General features: G+C 38.0%; 1 pseudogene; it reads right to left on the bottom strand.

Annotated features, from left to right (window-relative positions):
* Window positions 1-1,555: 1,555 nt before the first annotated feature.
* LOC103751198 overlaps window positions 1,556-14,782 on the bottom strand; it is a 14,515-nt pseudogene continuing 1,288 nt past the window's right edge.

Below are 14,782 nucleotides of genomic sequence, written 5' to 3'. Positions count from 1 at the left end.
TGCACTGTAATACACAACCAGGCTGTCACTGTTGCCCTAGATTTGGCATCAACATTGTTCAGTTAGTAAACTAGGGACTGGAGAGATGACTCAGTGGCTAAATGTGCTAACTGCTCTTGCAGAGGATCTGGGTTCAGTTCCTAGAATCCACATGGCAGCTAATGACCATCTGTAACTCCAGTTCTAGGGATCCAAAACCATCTTTTGTCGTTGAGCATTGTATGCATGTGGCATACTTACATAAATTCAGACAAAACACTCATATACATAAAATAAAATAAAATAAAAAAGAAAGTAGAAAACTGCACACCATAATTATAAACATAATGCATGATGTAAAATCAGTATGTGTTAGAATTTAAGAGTTTAATTGCAGTACCTAATTCATAGGAACTCAGGAGGACATCTTTTTATTTTCCATGTGAAGCACGCATCTAATAAGGAAGCCCATTAGCTTTGCTCTCCTAGTTCTCCTTCAACAAGGGAAACACTGCCATTTCTGCAGCAATTTCGTTTCATTCTTAAACACAAGAATGAAATTAAAGCAGTCAAATGAATTGGAATTGAAAATAAAAATTAACCTTACGGTCAACCAAAGTGTTTTGGAAGAGAGTTTAATTTGTATTTTTTAAACTTTTTTTTCTGAGACAAATAAGTTTTGTATTACAGTCTAAAATAATGTAATTGGGAACCCAGGCTATCATGAGGGTGTTCTTAGCAGGTCTCAACACTCTTCAACTCTGGAATGATGTAATTCCTTTCTTTCAATGAGACTAGTTCCATATTTCCTTGGGTCAGTTCTTAGCTTACATTTATTGCTTCATTGTGAAAATTTTCTGTGTTGCTTTAAAAAAGCTTTAAAAATAGTTTAGTTTTACCCTAGATTTATTCTAAAATAGCTGGATTGTCACAGAATTTTCATAGAATTTGCTCTTCTCTTGAAATCTACCTTCTGGTTTTTATCTATCTCTGTTTCCTTAAATATTGAATAAATTACTTTAATTAACTAACTAATTAATTAACTCAATTATGATCCATCGCCGGAATTTGTAAACTAAAACCTGTTGCCTGTATGTACTGCTTGTAAGAATGTCTTTTGCAACTTTTTGACTGGGTTCAGTGAACTTTACTGATGGTATTAGACAATGGAGGACTTCCCTAGACCCCTCACCAGTCCCCTTTCATCAAGTCTGGGATGGAAACTGTGAGAAATGGAGAATCTCAGTGTGTTGGGTGGTTGAGCTGGGTATGGACTCCCCAGCAGTCAAGGGTGCCTCTCTTTTATGTTCTTGCTGGCGTGGATGGCCAAGGGACTCTTCTTCCTCAGAGGCCATGAAGACCATGAGCTTCTTGTCGAACCAGGAAATTAAACTGAAAAGCAGTCACTGAGTGCAATGACAGGCCTAGCATCAAAAGTAGAAGAATGAGTATCACTGCTAAAAGTGCAGGAGACAATATGGTCCTTAGTGTATCCCAGGATGCATTTGGTAACTTTTTCAAAGAGGTAGATCAGATCTATGATGGACACCTTAGGGTTACACTTGTGAAGGCTGCATTAGTTCAGCTCCAGGATGACCTTTCCCACAGCTTTGGATATAGGTGTGATATTCTGTGTAGCCTTGTGGTCATCACGTTTCCAGAAGGGGTGTCCACAGTCTTCTTGGTGATAATGATGGCATGGACTGTGGTCATGAGTTTCTCCATGATGACTTGGATGCTCTTGGCCAGCAGGGCTAAGCAGTTGGTGGTGCAGGAGGCACTGCTGAAGATCTTAATTGAGTTGTACTTCTCATGGTTCATGTCCATCACAGGCATGGGAGCATCAGCAGAAGGGGCATAGGTGATGACATTTTGGGTTCTACCCTTCTTGTGGGCCCAAGTCTTCTTCATGGTAATGAAGACACTGGTGGACTTCACAACATACCCCTCAACAGCATCTCCATATTTGCTTCTGGCAGTTTCTTCCTTCTGAAATGTGGTATATATGGCTTCCTCATGGATGACAGACTTCCTGTTCTCAGTCTTCACTGTACCATGGAGTTTCCACGAATAGAAGCACACTGTAGCATGTAGACCATGTAGCTGAGGTCAGTGAAGGAATAATTGGTGGTGGTGATATCATTCTAATGAGTAGAAAACAACCCTGGTGACCAGGTGCCCCAAGTGACCAAATCCCGATCTTTGCCATCTTTTCTCAAGAACATGGCTAGCACTATGTGAGAAGATGTGGCTGTTTGTCCATTGAGGAGGAACAGAGACACTCTTTTACATTTATTTAAAATTCTTTTAAAAAATCAAAAGAAGACTTTTTAATAGATAGAGATTATGGGACTGGAGAGATGGCTCATTAGTTAAGAGTACTGGCTGCTCTTGCAAAGGGAACTGGGTTTAAGTCCTAGCACCACATGGTGACTCACAACCATCCATAACTCCAATTCCAGGGGAACCGATATCCTCTTCTGTACTCTGTGAACATTGTGTGACACATATAGGCACACATATAGGCAATATATGCATACACATAAAATAAAAAAAATATTTTAAAAATATAGAAATGATATGAAATTCAAATATCAGTGTCTGTAATAAAGCTATATTTTAACAGGTCCACAGTCATCATTTTAGATATTGTTTATGGCATCTCATGGCTATTCTAATTGCCCAAGAGTTCTGCCTAAATAATTCTGCTCTAAATCTACCAGCACCACCCTAAAGACTTGTTTCTGTCATGACCATTGTCCTATGTCTATTTCCTTTGTGTGTTGTGGCTCCTTTTGTGTGGCATGCCAGAAATGGATTCTCATATTTGTTTGTTTCAAGGCAGATTTACAGCCCATAATCTGGTTCCACCTATGTCCACATGCAGCCTTATCTTTTGCTTTGGCACCACAAGTATTTTATGTCTAGATTGGTAACTTGGACAATACTGAGATAAAAGTCATTAATAATTGTTTGAAAACTAAAGATGTAGTCACCACCCTGGACTTCTCTTGTGCATTGTTTAGGGTTGTTTTTGTTGTTGTTGTTGTTGTTATTGTTGTTGTTTGTTTGAGCTTAGGTGTACGAACTACTTTTATCTTAAATCTGTCTTGCTTAGTTTTAGCCCAGCATTTTTGCTTGTGGATATAGTTTTGAATGTCATTTCATTGACCATTGTATTGCTTTCTTTCCTACATGTATGTGTTGTAAAGCCCCCCCACCGATAGACTCATTCTACATTTTAATCTGATGTATTGATCAAAGCAATCAAGTGCATTCAACCCCAGATAGAACTCTGTGGCACTGTCTTACAGACTTCTCTCCAGTTTAGTATTGATCTATTAAATAACACTCATTGGCAGTGGCTTGTTCAGATAATTGCTGATCATCATAACAAAATGGATTATAGGAGAATTTCAAGTATTTTGCTAACATTCCTGTAAGCTATATGTGTAAGTCTCTTTCCTATTTTAGTAGCTTAGAGATTCCCATCAGGCTATCTGAGTACAAGATCAAAGGAGAAGCTTCTGGATTTGGGCAGACCTAGTAGAAATGTTGCGTTGACCATTCCACCTCCTCTATGAGAATTCAGTGGAATGAGAGGCATGATTAGAGCATGGCATTACATGTAACCACCTCTCTTTGTAAATAATAGCTTTATTGCCAGTAATGAAATTATCAAGAAATGAATTGGGATGACAAGTTTTCAGTAAATTGACAACCAAAGGAGAAATAAACAACCTGTTTTGAAGTGTCCATATATCATTTTTTGATCCTTGGCATTTGTGGTTTGAGTAGGTCTGATATACTGCCCTGGTGCTTCTGGCTGAAATTTGACATCCAACATATCTGAGTCTCACTCTTTGGTAAATAGTTATAGTAATTATTAAGTATTATGGATAGCTGTATTATTTTTCAGATCCCTATCTCATAACTAACTTGAGCAAGTGGCTATGGAAATAGTCAGGTATTTCTGTATCACTTTACTTCAGCTGAAAAACTCTGCTTAAAGTTAAGGGCTCAAGATCAGGGGACAAAACTTTTAGATACTAAGGCTTAACCTATTCCTTTGTTACTCTTGTGATCTAATATGTGCTATTTAAACTCCCTTAGAGTTTGTTTTTCTTATAAAAAATCATTTATTTAGTATTTTAGTTTTTATTTTGAGACAGGGTTTCCTTGTAGCCCCAGCTGGCATGGAACTTGCTTTTTAGAACAGTCTGCTGACCTTGAGCTCATGGAGATCCACCTGCCTCTGCCTACAGAGTACTGGGATTAAGGGTAGGCTCCATCATCATGGGTTGTTATTATTATTATTGTTATTATTTATGTATAAGTGTTGTGCTTGCATGGATACAATTGTACCTATATTGCAATGCCTGTGGAGGCCAGAAGAGGTCATTGGATCCCCAGGAACTATAGTTTACAGATGGTTGCTAGCTGTCATGTGGGTGCTGGGAACTGAACCCCATCCTCTGCAAAAACAGCAAGTGCTCTTAACTACTGAGCCATCTCCATCTTGCTATCCCTGAGTATTTCTCTTTACAAGAGTTCTGTTCATTAGATGATTTCATGAGTTTCTTATTATAGAACCCCATAGTCATAAGCAATCTATGTACAAGAAACCTAGAGAGATGTTCACTACAGGCAAATGCACAGAACCTTTTATATCTACTAGTGTTTTATGATGGCCACAGATATAAGTGTGGCATATAAACTGTAAGAATTCAGGGATAGGAGGGATCTATGGATGTTAGATTGTTGAAGGTTGAGTCTATGAATGAAGGCTTATATGGTCTGGATAAGTCCCCCAAACAGCCTATGTTGGAAACTTAATTTTAACACAACAGTGCTGGAAAATGTCTAAATCATGTGAATTCCACTCTCAGATAACGCTATCTGTAGTAGGGAATGAGGCTGCATGTTTGACCTCTTGCTAGCTTTAATGCTCTTGCTACTGTCTCGCCATGGACTGACATAGAAAGGCCCTTGGTAGATGCTGGTTCTATGTTCTTGGGCTTACAGACAGACATCCAGAGCTATCAACCAAATAAATTTCTTTCCACCATCAATTTACAAATTTGTAATGTTCTGTTAAAGCAAAATGGGTTGATAGAAAGCCTGCCTGAAAGGGTAGATATGGTAAAGAATTGATGTCAGAGGTTTGACTCTTGTTTGATTTTTATTGATGTTTTAATCCTCTCCAAGGTGAATGTCGGTGCAACAAATCTATCTGCCCACCACTCTTTTGAACACTACTTTGACTTTACTCAAAAGTACAGACTTCTACTTTGATCTCAGAAAGGGGAATTCCTTTGAGATGTTATTTAATTTCAGTTGGAGTGAAATATGATTCGACTTGTTAGGAATCGTAAAGGGAGGAGTTACAAAATTAGCAGAGCAATTTTGAAATGGTCTTCTAGTCTCAGCAGCACTTGTTCTGTGCAAAATTTGAAGGCCCACAACTCAGATAATTGCTACCTAGTGTTTGCTTCTTAGTGACCAACCAAGGCTGAGAGAGGAAACAATGCAAAGATAGATGGCATCAAATCAATTGGGACATGCAGGAAAGTGTGTGGGTTAGGAACACATGTTCCCGAGTCAGATCCTGGGTTTACTATTCTTAGTCAGATGGAATTAGTTAAACTTATTTAAATTTATATTTAAAATACCACATATTCTCTGTCATATGAGGGTCCTCACTTTACATCCTTTGTGTGTTTAATATGGAGTACATGTGCAAGCTATGATACTAGAAATGGGCCACTGGTATGGGGAGGAGATACACAGAGGGTGGGAGGATAAAAGAATAATAGGTAAAGTGAAAGCAGAGAGGGGGAAATACTAGGGTTAGAGAGGTTCAAGCATGCCATGGAGTGATGGGGACAGAGAAATGAGGGGCCTGGGGAAGACAACCAAAGTGAAGTATGAGTGGAGAAACTGCTTGAGAACCTCTGATCTTGCAATCCAAGTAAAAGATAATCAGAGAGGGAGAGTAGAACATGTATACGACAAGAAGTGAGGAGAACACTGGGAGCTAAATATTTATGTTGGGATGGGATAGGGGGTGGGGGAAAGGAGGGATGGAAGGTGCTAACCAAAACTAAAGACATAAGAAGAAGCCTTATGAAACCTCACTAGTTTATAAGCTAATTAATATGCAATTCATTTTAAGAAAGTAGTTTGAACAGAAGTAGCCCATCCCAGTAATAAAGAAAGATTAAAACCTATCTATAATTTTGTAAAATGAGGATCCAAGTGATAAAACTATAGAGATTTTTGTGAGAGTGAAATGTATTCTCTCAGAAAAAGAGCTTAGAAGTGGCAGCGTATTTGAACAAATGGCAATTAAATGTCATTCATTCTTTTTCTTAATGTTTTGTATTCTGCCATAGATTCATACACATTTTATTGCTAGGAATAAAATAGTCCTTATAAAACATACTTACGGGGCTGGGTAGATGGCTCAGTGGTTAAGAACACCAGCTACTCTTGCAAAGGACCCAGGTTTTGTTCCCAGCACCCACATGATGGCTAACAACCATCCATAATTTCAGTTCCAGGGAATCTGATGTCCTTTTCTGACCTCTGTGGGCATAGGTGCACTTACATACATGCAGGCAATACACATACACCTAAAATAAAAATAATAAATAAAATTTTTTAAGAACATACTTATGAAGTAATGCAAAAGAAAGGAGAAATGTAAAAGTTATGACAATTTCTAAAGCCATAGATTATAGTAGACATATTGCCTTTAAATTCCCTGTAACATGTAGGACAGAGGACTAGCCTATTCAAAAGAGATGTAACCTAGCTCAGAAAAATGTTATTGAATAGGTTAATGCTGTTGTAATGAAATGCTTCTTCTAATTGAAAAAAATATATTTTATTAAAAACACACACACACACACACACACACAAAGTCAGTCCCTTCACACTTCTTTATCCTTGAACTTGAAAGTGTTACAAAAACATTCTCTTTAAAGTCTTAGAATTTTGAGCAATCTTTGTGGCCCCCAAAGAAAAGATCATTGTATCCTTCAACTGTAGTTGATGGTTTTATCACCTGAAATTTATTAATTACTGAAGTCATCATTAATGAAAAAGGTAAGAATACAACAGATATCAAAATATAGGCATGATTTAGCCTAAATTGTGAATTCATTTTAATAGATTAACTGTATAAAAGATTTAATTTTGAAATAAAATAGTCATAAAACATTCATTAAAAATCACTGAACTGAATAATTGGATAAATAACTCCTTTAGGAGTTTTAGGGAGGAAAGAAGTTATTCCTGCCTGTCCTGTGAGTGTAACAGATACAGTTCTTTTAGAATGCCCGTGATTCATTCATCCTGAGTTTAGCCAGTTGTGCGAATCAATAACTGAAGGACACAGTGGGGTGACTCATGACATGTGGACATAAAGGAGTCATAAAAGGGCATTGAAAACATTAAGGCACAGTAAACCAACAAACTCAGGGTATAAAGTGCTTTATGCACGTATAATTCTACAGCAGAATTAGCATTTTCAGTTTCTCTCTCTCTCTCTCTCTCTCTCTCTCTCTCTCTCTCTCTCTTTCTCTCTCTCTCTAAACATGCAAACTTTATCTGGGGACAAAAATGAGTGTTTTTGAGTAACAGTAAAAAGAAATTATAAGATAAACTTAGTTCACTGTAAATTTAAAGTATAAGAAATCTGTTAAACAGTGAATGGTCTTAGGCAATGGAAGGCTGTTTGCTTTATGCATATAAAGTGAAATTACAAAGTACTATAAAATATATATAAACAAAAATGTTGTTTTGGTAGGAAGATGGGTTAGAGGCCTTGGTAGAATTTCTCCTTCCCAAAGTTCCCTATTTTAGGAGCGAAAGATGCTCCAGGAATAGAATATCCAGCTTATGAAAACCGGGTAGATTTAAACAATTTAAACCACAGTCAATAAAGATCAACAAGATAGTGGCTTGTGCACAGAACTAATGGTGAGTTTCTTTCTGGATGTCAGGTTTAGATTACTGCTCAGTAGATTACTTGTGTATCTATTGAAGTGTGAATAGGCTCAAATTTTCTTAAAATGTTGGATACGCTTACAGAAAAAAAACACTATAGAAAAGGCATTATTTGACTTAAACATTTCTTGGTCATTCATATCCTACCATCTCTATTTTCTTTACTCATGATATTCTTGATGCTTCCATTCAGAACCCACATTTTTTGTAATCATAAAGTAGGACCATAGTTGACAAGACACAACGAGCACTTACTTTCCTTATAAAATGGTTCCAAACCACTGTGTATCACAGAAAACAAATTCTTGTAACCTTTAGCAATGTTGTGACTTCAAACATCGTTATGTGAGACCTCGTTCTCACCACATGCCTCATGATCCATCATCACCTTGGCAGGTCCACTGTGCTCTCTTTTGTGATCTTCTCTCTCAAGATGGGCATGAAAAGCAAAGGCCACCTGTTGCCATTTAGAAGTACAGCTTTTTTTCTCTAAATCCACTTGACATTTTAAGGCTTTGCATCTGCTTTTTTGAGATAACATTTTCCTTTATGGGCTATATGATTTCTAGAACCATGTCATGTGGGTCAAAATTTTGTCTGGAATTAATGGTATTAAAATTCCCATGTATAAAGTTGTTTTGGGTTTGCACTCCCCGCAGGAGCAAGAGTATACAGTTATACTGTGCCATCATATAAAATACGTGATTATGATTATGTGACTGCACTGAGATTGGTTATTAATACACAAGCAAGTAGAAAAGTCTGCATAAGTTTGGGATGACTATCACTAACAAAGGACTGTGCATGGTCCTCTAATATCCACCTCTTCTTTACATGCTCCTGCTGGCTTATCACTCCCATCACAAACACACTTAGATTCCAACTGAGACAGAGGGTGGACTGGGCATGCAACAGTTTCTCCCTAACTCGTTACTCCTTATTCCCTGACTCCCTAAGCCTGATTAGTATTGAACCCCGATCAGATTTTCAAAATGGCATAAATACTGGCTGGAATTTAGGCTGTGTGATGTGTGCATGAAGATAAACATGTGCCTGCAGCCCTCTCCTGTGAGCACTGAGGGTGTCTCAGTCACCAGTGAGCTTCAGGTTGCAGCAATGTTTGCTGCTGGTGCATTTTCAGAGGCCAGGGTTATTTCCTAGTCTGCAAATGAAGATAAGAGGCAGGTTTCAGGCTGAGCAGCAGTTGTGTGGAGATAAAAGCATGTTATTCCATGCCAGAGGTTAATGGGAAATGTCAGTGCAGTGGTGATTTTCCAGCTCTTTATTCCTATTTTGACAGAGAACACAGTCTAAGCAAACCTTAGATCCTATTTCCAAGAACACCTGTCACTCCATGGATCAGATGGCAGGGAAGCATCTTGGGAACTCTGTCTGCCCCGGTAGCCCTGTGTCTGTTTGTTGTGTTCTGTCTACATTCCTGGCTTAAGCTTCTCTGGCTGAGCCTTTGGTCACCAAATATCTAATCATATCTTCTACACATTGTCTTCAAACAAAGTTTAAATTATTCTCTTGTGTTTCTGCATAGGGTATGACTGAAATATATTTCAAGTCAACATTTAAATATGTTTTCTAGATTTAACAGTCAGCTAACCCATGAAGCGAAGTTAAAGTCTATTTTTATGTTTGTTTTCAGAATGCAGTCATTCAGACATACATAGAAATCCACCCACTTGGTACCCAGATATCTTCTTTCTCATGATTGTATATGAGTTCTAACTTGGGGAAATCTAGCACCCAATAACTGAATGAGTTACATTAGTGTCTAGTAGAATTTTTCCTTCCTCTGCTTATCTGAGGAGTCGTAAATAGATTCTATTACTTTAAAAATTAAATTGGTTATCAGACCAATCTATAACATGACAGGTACCAGTTACCAGCCTAAAGAAAACATTTTACAATAATCAGGTTACTTCATCTGAAAAAACAAGGGGCATTTAGAGAAAATCAAAAGACTTCTTAACTTTGTTTTTAAAGGTATTAGTTATTGTGTTGTTATCAACCATTAGTTATTGTGTTATCAACCATAAAGACTCCTTAGCTTTGTTTTTAAAGTTATTAGTTATTGTGTTGTTATCAACCAATCAATCATATCTATTGATTGCTTAGCATGTGCCAAACATCAAGCTAATTTTGTAGATGTCTTTGAATTTAACCCTCATGCTAATTTCCGAGGTAGGTGTAGGTTTCCACTTGTTGAATCTGAAGCTCACTCAGTGACAAGGCACCTTGCTATAGTTGGTCATACAGCTAGCATAGAATAGGTTGATACAGAATTTGAACTTGGGTCATTCTACTTCCAGTGCCAACACTCTTTCCTTCTTTTGAATGAAACAATAGATAGGGCCTTCAAACAGAGTTTAAGGAGTCTCTTTACAGTTTCTTAATTTCTTAGTTCTTCTCATTTCTCTGGACTTATCTTACTCTTCAGTATGTGTTCTGAATAAAATTTAGCCCTTACTAAGGAGGGTACACTTAAAGACCTTATCTCCTAAAGGCCTTTCATCCTAGTCCAAAGTTCTTTCATGGTTTCACTACTCCCTTGAAAGAAGGTAAAACCTTTCTTTATGTACTCTTCCTACCTCTCACCTCTATCCCACCATTTTTTCCTGCTTCAGAGAAGGCATCCCTCCTTGATATTTCTTTGCTATGTTTTTCCATAATAGAACAAGAGAAAAGGGGGGGGTGCTTGTTTTTTTTTTTTTTCGTTTGCTGTAGGTATCCTCATTACCAAGAAGAGCATCCTGCCCTAGTAGGGTCTTGGTAAATACTCATAGAATGAATGAGATGGAAGTTTTCACAGACTTCAACAATGATCCCCATTTTAGCTACAACTCCTCCTTCACTCAGCATGTGTGAGGAACTTCAGAAACTTTTTTACATACTCAAACCGTGCTGTAATTGTGTTACTATAATAACTATTTAATGCATCATTAGCGTGATATTGTTTCACATACAGGAATTTGAACTTGGGTCATTCCTCTTCCAGTGCCAACACTCTTTCCTGATTCTGAGTAAAGCGGCCTATGGACTTACTTGTCTACACAACCTGTTCTTTTGAAAGCTCAAGCCTGTTTGTAATTAAATACACTTCAGAAATATTGTTCTATCACAAAGAGTCACAGTACTTGAAAATTTTTTCTCCTCACCCTTGTGATATGAAAGAACGACACGAAATGACCAAGCAAAGCAATACAAGAAGGGATTCTTCGTTGGCTGTAGCTTTTACTTTTTAAACAAGACAAATGCTCATTATATTTAGCGGAACATGTGTGTATGTCATTTCATGTTAACAGGTCCAGGCTTTCTAAGTATGAAAGGCAAAAAGGAAACTAGCTTCATGGACGTTTTGCTGTTATTCCAGGAGAGAAGAAAGGTTTTCTGAGCTTCCTGAGGGCGTCCTGTTCCCCCTACTTGGCAGGGAATTTAAGGGTTATAAATCTTCCCAGGTAGCTGAACTCACAAAGGTGTGACTGTCAAAGGGTTAAGAAAATCCATGAGTTCTTTGCAATGAAGGGAAACCTAAGAAGAAATTATTTTTGCCTCTAATATTAATCTGAGAGAGGATCTTCCTTACATTTGGATAAAGAGAAAGTGTTCTCCTTTTGCACAAATCAAAGGCATAAAAAAGTGATCTTTCTTACATATGTAAATGCCTCATTCTGAAAAGATGTTCTCAGCCAAGGTTACCAGCCTGTAAGTTTTTCCTTCTTCTAGAAAGTCTTTTGCCTTTTCTTTTTCTCACCTCTCCACAGTGATGTTTTGGTGTGTAATTTCTTCTGAAAAGTCAAATTCCTTTGACTCCTTTTACTTCAAAGTGTTTACAGCAAATGATCAATGTTGAGCTAAACAGGGAAGAAATCATCTGTATAGTTACATTTCTTTATATGTCTCAGCACATGTTCGCCTATTTTAAACACTAACATGGCAAGCTATGTTGGATAAGCATTCTGGGGTGCCCATGTGTTCATTATTTTGTAACATGAAGTGGAGAGACTCAGTTCTTGAAAATTGCTTTCTAAGTTGGATACTGCACCATGTAGTCTAACTTGTATTTGTCCTTAACAGAAAGGCTTTATGGGAGTACTGCTCTTGTTCTTGCTGGATTGACTCAATACTTTTAAACTGGTCAGATATATATTGGTATTTATTCTTTTGGAGAAAGCTGCTTTGGAGTGTGTGTGTGTGTGTGTGTGTGTGTGTGCATGTGTGCACTGTGTGTGCGTATGTGTATGTGTGAGTGCGTGTGTGGTTTGTGTATGTGTATGGGGGAGTATGTAGTGTGTGTGGGATATGTGTATGTGTATGTGTGTGGTGTGTGGTGTGTGTATGTATACATGTATATGTGCATGTGTGTGTGGCAGGGTGTATGTGTGTGTGCGTGTGTGGTGTATATATATATGTGGTATGTGCGTGTGTGTGTGTATGGTGTTTAATACATAGCAATTTCCCACTTAAGTCCACCTCTTCAGAAGGAATGGCTCCTTCAAAAGAAAGTCAAAACAAGAAGGGCATATTTGGATTTTATTTTGACTTTGGTAAGGAATTAACTTCTGGATGCATCTGCTTGCTCCCTCCTCCACAAAATGGGGATAATCATAGCACCAGTTTTTAAATCATCTTGGCTTGAGAGTTAAATAGCTGATCTATGTAAAAGCAATCACTAAACACCTGAGAATGTGATGAATCCAGAGTCTGAGTGTTGTTATTAATCCACCTATTGTTTGTCACCTAGACAAACAAAGAAGCTGACTAGAGTTTGGAAAACGATGGTGGTGATCTGTGGGTTCTAATTCCTTCCATGTCCTCTATGGAAACCTGTTTTGAATCTCTTCCATTAGAGTAGGCAGTCTCTAGTAGATGCTTTCATAGCATTTCATACTTTTCTTTATCACACTGCAGTATAAATAAATTATTTGTGGGATTATGCATTTGGATAAGCAACAAAAGAGACCCTATCTATTCTGTTCACTGCCATGGACTCAGTTCACATTACACAGTGCTTAGAACAGAGTGGGCACTCAAAGCAGTTGGTGAATTGGGGGATAACTTCAAAACAAGGAAGTATGGAGGAGTTTAGGTGCTTGGGAGAGCATCTTTATGGATATGGGTGGGTGGGATATGGGTGGATATGGATGGGTGGGTAAGTGGATGGATGAATGAATGGGTAGATGGTGGGTGAGTAGATGAATGAGTTGATGGGTGGGTAAGTAAATGTGGGGTGAGTAGATGGATGGGTGGGTAGATAGATGAATGGATGAGTGGGTTATAGATAAATGGATGGGGGTGGATGGATAGATGAATGGGAAATGGATAAATAAGTGGGTGGTCAGGTAGGTGAATGGATGGTTGGATGAAAGAGTTATGGATTGATGGGTGGGTAGGTGGATTGTGGATGGATGAATGGAAGGATAGGTGAATGAATGAATGAATGAATAATTGGGTAAATGGATAGCCATGTGCATACCAGATAAAGTTGGATAGCCTACAAGTTGAAGACTGATAATCTAATCTAAATGAAATAATTTTGAATAAGGGGAAGGCTGGGAATCTCAGGGCTCAGAGAAACTGAGGTTTCGTCCTCTAGCCCAAGGCTTTTATTAGCAAAGCTCAATTCAGGTATACTGTAAAAAAAGCAACGTGTTAAGGATCATTGAATTCACAGAACACAAAGAACTTACAGGTTACAGTTAACCAGGAAATTAAGGGTTACAAGTTCAGAAAAATAGAAATTAATGAGACATGTTGTATGAGCAAGTCTTCAGGGAACTTATCTTTCTATGTTCAGGTGTTAGACAGAGCCTCCCAGAAGTAAATGTGACCTTATATCAGTACACAAGAAGTGTCTCATGTAGGCTCTGTCCCCCAGAAACCCAGTGTTCTGAGAATCAAGAAGGGCAGAAAACATCAGAAACAGTTCTTAGCTTGAGCTATCACCAACAGGAAGGTAGATAGATACGTGGATAGATTGGTGGGTAGTTGGTGTTTGAATGTAAGGATGGGTGGATGGGTGGTTGGATGGATGGGTGGATAAGTAGGTAAATGAATGGGTGGGGGGTTGGGTGAGCTATAGATGGATAAGGAGGTGGATAAATAGATGGGTGGTGTATAGATGGATGAATGGATGGTAGATAAGTGGACTTCATTTGGCTTGTTTTGTTCAATGTTCTCTGTTGACTTTTTCTCCTTTGGTCAATGTTGAATTGAATTAAAGAATTATATTAGTTACGAATGCTAGGCATATAAATGGTGGATTTGCTCCAATAATATCCGTTCCTGGAGAAGTACTTTTTTTTGTGACTTAGAAATAGAGAAACACGGTCCTTGACATAGATCCAGTCTCTACCTTGTGCTTTGCACTGTTAAAATCCTGAGTTGATAAAGGCTCCTACATATATGCTGTGACTTTGTGTGCAAATGTTTTATAACTGGTTTTATTTCATTAGTGTGCAGTAGACACAACATACTTATACATAAACAGGGGCACTTCAGAAACTAGTGCAGCCAGTGGAGCGGTGACAGTGACCCACTGGAAATGAATGCCCAGGGCAGCCCACATACCATTTATATTGATTTTGCCATTGAGGGTCCAAGAAGACCAGTTTGTCAAAGAGAACCTACACACATACATTTATATGAGAAATTCTCCAATTTAAAATAATATCAATGCATTCATTCATTCACTGAATGCATTGTATGTGGTCCAAACCAACAGCTCTAATGACTGAACTCAGCTCATATGTTAGCTGTTTGGAAAGTTGTAACTCTACAT

The sequence above is a fragment of the Nannospalax galili genome, unplaced genomic scaffold, assembly GCF_000622305.1.
Source record: "Nannospalax galili isolate Female #2095 unplaced genomic scaffold, S.galili_v1.0 scaffold846, whole genome shotgun sequence".
Lineage (NCBI taxonomy): Eukaryota > Metazoa > Chordata > Mammalia > Rodentia > Spalacidae > Nannospalax > Nannospalax galili.
Note: the sequence above shows the minus strand (reverse complement) of the source record. Positions and strands in the feature narration are given on the sequence as shown.